The sequence below is a fragment of the Tigriopus californicus genome, chromosome 11 (genome assembly GCF_007210705.1).
Source record: "Tigriopus californicus strain San Diego chromosome 11, Tcal_SD_v2.1, whole genome shotgun sequence".
NCBI lineage: Eukaryota > Metazoa > Arthropoda > Copepoda > Harpacticoida > Harpacticidae > Tigriopus > Tigriopus californicus.
The window spans coordinates 11,317,656-11,323,143 of NC_081450.1; positions in this window are offsets into that span (position 1 = coordinate 11,317,656).

Consider the following 5,488-nt stretch of genomic DNA (forward strand, 5'->3'; position numbering starts at 1 on the left):
TATAGTGGAAAATCAGGCACGTTCCACATTAACTTTGGAAATTGGGAGGAGTGGGACAAAAGCGACTAGAACTAACGAACTTAGAATTGCCGCCGTGCTAATTGACATTCCGGGTTCAGAGAATGCAAAAGCAGCACAGAGCAGACTCCAAAGGCAAAGACGGAATGATTAACGATTCGCAGTTTCCTTATTTTGTTGTTGAATTATTGGCCTTTACGCAAATCTTTTAGTTCCTTGGGTAACAGATCATTTTACTGGTCCAATATTTCCAAAGAAACAGTATCTAATTGTTTTAGCCATTATTTGGTCATTATTGATGAAGATAAACAATCCTATTATAAACAGTTCGATGAAAATTGAAGATTCGTTGTCTTCGAACGTATTACGAACGCGTTTCTTTGCAATTCGTCAGCATTTTGTCTTTGATTTCGGTGTTATTCCCCCTTCCTGTCACATGGCTGTTGTGCATTATCTCAGATTTCCAACCGTTCCATCTTAATGGAGAAGAATACGCTGCAGTTTGGAAAATTTGGCACACGAACTCCGTTTACAACTTATTCATCCTGGATCGCAGACTTTGTGGCCTTTTCGGGCCAAGTTGTCTTTCTTCATGAGTGCACTAATATGATAACAAAAAGTCTCAAGTCCAATTTGGGCGGCTCGTTTGCCAAGCTGCCCATTACCAATGCCTTGGAGATGCCAAGTCAAGGATCAAGAATTTAGGTGAGGCACTCAAGTGCCATATTTGGAGCTTCACACGCAATACGTTGTTCCATCATCAAGACAGACTTTCTGACTATCAAGCGGAGGAAATTTTATCGGTGAGGCAGTGACAGAACTCATTATGAGATTGTGAAGTGGATTCTTCCGAGCTTCAACTTTGACGCCAGGAGTTGGTGGGTCCTTTTTGTTCCCTTCTTTTTAAATTCAACCTTATCAACATTTCAATCTTTTTGGGTGTGCTGCGGAATTCAGTCTCAGACGCAATGATCTGAGTGGCGCCAATTTTAAAATGTGATTTAAATCAGTTCTCCCTCGAGATTGAAAACGTTACGACGGTTGAACTATTTTACGTATCGGGATGATTCAGTTCCAATTGGCGAAAGCTTGCTCAACTTTCTTCAATCTAAACCCTTCATTTGAATCTTGTGTAGATATTGGATGGAATATATGTAACAAATTGCCTTGAAAAGGTACCAAGAAGCACGTCATTACGAAATTAGGTTGGGTCCTAGACTTTTGGGTGGATGTCTTTAGAAAAACATTAATCTACGGGTGCAAGTAAATCTTCCGTACTTGCAAAGCTTTTATCTCTTGATAGTTGTTACTTGGATGTCAGTTGGTGTGGCAGTCGCTCTCCTCTATGAAACCGCCAGCAAGCTTCTCCTTCCCTCGAGTCTTTACTTGGGTTTTCTCATAAATTATTTTGGTTAGTGCTGACTAATTGCCTCATTTCCATCAGGAGATTCTGGCTGTAAATCATGTTCCACTCGCCTCACACACGAGGACCACTTTTCAATTGATCATTTGCCGAGCCTTAAGTTTGACTTGGATCTCTACGAAGCCCCTCAGGCAAAATGGTGGGGTTGAGCATCATTTCCGAATCTATGGACTTGATACAAATTTAAAGCGCCATGAACAAATAAATAAGAAGTCCATGAATGGTCCACGTGGTGTTGTTGTTGTAGTAGTAGTGTTCCACTTGCTAAACTCCTTTGGGCCAATATTTACGAGCCACGAAGTCGGATATAAAGGATTCCCCACGCAGACGGTACAAAGGGTATATATTAGTTTACGGCTTTCACTTGTCCCAACTTTACCAGGAGGGTAAGGTGGAAAGTTGAAAGGATCTAAAGCTCACACGAATGTAAGCTCATTAGAAAATAAAGAATGCTAAAAGAGACATGGCAAGAGATTGTTCAATGTATGTCAAGTCATGCACATTCATGTGCAAAAATGCAATAGATGAGATGCTGGAATGACTTGATCGTAAAATGTCGTTTTGTTCCATTGTGTATCATTGTGTACTGTATATCGGAAATTCATCGTTTACCCTGGCTTCATGGATGGGAGGAGATTGCATGAGATTCATAACAGCCATCGGAAAATGGTTGTTTTTGATATTGTTCCATAACAAAAGTGCTCCGTCATTCACCGATCAAGGTGGGGGAAGTTTCCAAAATCGAGTAATGACCTTCAAATGCGGAATGGCTGAGTCACCAATAGTACTTCTTTGGTTTAATATTTCAGTCCCACTTTGGAAGAATTGGAGGGATTAGGAATAACTACCTTTCGAGAAGAATGACAACCGCTGTTTTTTCTGTTGATTCTTCATTTTATTTTTCCCAATTTACGAGAAGATGGGAATGCTCAGTCAAGCAAAGAGGTCCACTGATTCCAATTTCCACTCCTGTCCTCCAAAGAGGAAATGAAAAAACGGTGGAACGTTCTCCGCAATTGTTGCATTTTGTTACCCTCAATATACAGAACCCATGAGTGGAAGGCGTCTCCAAAAGAGTATTTCAGTTCGCCAATCTGTGAAATTGAAACGTCAAAAAGATTTATCAAGCAAATTTGAAGACCCTTGTCACATCAGAAAGGGCCTCGAAAGTACCACCGACATTGCACTGTCGCCACAAGAATATCATCGCCATATCCATGGAAAGTGGTCCCAAATTCCAAGCGAGCTCTGAAGGTACATGGAGCAAGCACAGCAAACCTACCACCTCCCTAAACGAAAAGAAAGCCCTTTGAATACATTTTGGTGGTCACAACAAAGTCCCATTGAAAGGCTCGTGGCGAATCAATCAAGACCAAATCCAGGCAAGATTTCCCTCGGAGATGGATGGATTGTATCCAGTTTCAATCATGAGTTTGGAACGTTAAATGGAAATCTAATCAATCTTCCTTTGACAATTCCTCTCGGCACGTAGTGGATTGAGGGAAAGATACACACACCACTCATTGCTTGTGTTAGTGTGTTGTCCTAGATTTAGGTTGGGTTTCGACATGGAAATCCTCCTGTTTTGAACGAGACAAAACGACAGAGTTCCCCTCTGAGAGAAAAAACACCATCAGACCCTGAAAGCGCCTTTTGTTGTGCTTTATCCCCAATCTTTTACAGCTTTTACGTGAACCTAGGTGGACCGAGCGAGACGGGGATAAAAAATGAGATATCATAACTGGCTCAAAGTTTGAAGTTGTTTTCATAGCAATCACCTCACTCATCTCATTCCTCTTTCAAACCTCTCCAAAATCGGCAGGGGAAAGCAAACCATGTGCACTCAAAATTGGATCAGAAAGAGAGAGAAAGAAAGAGAGAGACAAGGGTTAAGACACTTTCAACTGGGATTCGCACACAAATTGTAGAATAGCTCATCTCAAAAAGACCCACCCGCAGAGACAGAAAGAGAGGAAGAGGAGAAGAAAAAAAAAGAAAGGCTCAGTGAACCAAAAAAGTCGTTGAAAAACGGAAATCAGCAAACATCGTTCTCATCAAGATCTCATGGTTCACTGACCGTCATGAAGAGGAAAAGTTCCAGTTGTTACATCTTGGGATGGGATCAAAGTTTCTCGCTTGTGCAAAAGAGAAAGACTGCTGTCGATCCTGACTTTTTGTATGCACATCATAAAACTGTTGGTCCATAGTTTGATAAAGCCAGCACAGCAATATACTTAAGTCGTTTGATGACAAGGAAAAATGTCTTAATACTATTGAACGATATGTGAATAAAGACTCTTCTTTTAGCACGCTTATTGGCTAATGAATGTCAGTATTTGAAATATACATACTTGAAAAGGCTGAGGCTATCTTGGAGCTCAGCACAATCTAGCACCTTCAAGAACTCGAGAATCCAGGTTAGTTCAAACAATGAAGTCCGCTTTTATTCTTTCTCGGCCGGGCTCCTTCATTTTGCTTAACCTTGTTGATCCTGTTGCATCTTTCAAGTCAGACTTGGACAAATTTTTAGATAACATTCCAGATCAACTCTACATTCATTCAAGGACTAGCTCGGTCTGCCAACTCGAACTCGTTGATAGACGAAATATCATTATGATTGAAAGTTAAGAATCGACAAAATATCACCTTTCTTTTTATTAGTACTGGGGATTACATTCCCTGATACGGTAAGAAAAGCCAATGAAAAACTAAAAGCAAAAGAAAGTGGTGACCATAGATCGGTGAAATAGATTTTGGTTTTCGCTAATGGTAACCAAACTGAGCGATTTTTTGTGTCAGGGTTGTGTACAATGAATTCAAATTTGAATTAACAAAACACTTCTTTCTGGCATATTCTTCAGGTATTCACGTGGATAACAGCAGCCGTTGAAAAATACTCCCTCATCATTTTCAAATCGGCTGACGTCGGTTGAATAACGTGTGAAACAAATGTTTTCAATTTCTTGGGCCGTAAGGAAATCTTGAAAAAATTGCAATTGTGTCGTGAGGATTTTTGGTGATTTTCGTTGCACGCATTGAATGAAATTCCTTGCTAATAAACGAAAAACGTTCATAAATGAGTCCCAAGGAGTCAAATAATGAATTTCAATTGGACCTTATCCGATAAAGTCCTTGATCACACTTGCTGGGGTATCGTATTGGTAGAGCATCCGCTTTCCAAATTGCGAATCCTGGTTCGATCGTAGGGAAGCAAAGTCCCCCCTTCTCTTTGGCATTTAATTACAGTATGATTTGCTGCTTTAAAAGCTGAAACGGGCGAACCTGCGGTCATTCCCCAGGGTGAGGTAATAATTAATTTTGGGCTATGACAACGAAGTAGGAATCTCCCCCAATTGGGAAACCCAAAATCAGATGGCAGGCCGAGCGAAAGAGTTGCCATCTGACTTCGTATTAAACAAAACAAAACAGTCTTTGAACGCAAGGTTAGTCTAGAATAGCAATAAAAGAAAGATTAATCTGACGAATAGAGCTCGAATTTGAAAGTGGTTGGTTAGCCCAATTGGTCTTGATACATGAGCTTGTTTGTGACGACCTTGACCTTCAAATAATCCATTGCTTTCTTGTACATGCAAAACATCCTTATTTGTCCATATATATGTACCGGTATGTCATGTGGAATACATCGAATGCACCGTTTTAGTGACAATATGTTCCCTCATGAAATTGGTGCTCGCTTGGTAGATAAATGTGGTTGTGCAGGGTAGAATAGGGAGTGCAACAACAACCACCGCCATATCTCGAGGCAAATGACAGAAGTTCATTTATTGTGATGTTCACAATCCATTAGGGCCGCCATGTTTATGAGCAAAAACGGCAGTCCCTCGTTCATCATGCTGGGCAAAATTTTGCTCTGATGATCATTTTCCAGTTGGGCAAAAAATGGATCTGAAACCTCCAAACTTGGCTTCCTTAGCAGCATGGGATAAGAANATGACACGCAATCAGCAGGTCAATGCGATCCGATGACTTGTCAACCAGGGGGTCTCTTTACTTGATGGACCAATATCAGCGCTCGTCCAGCCAGAC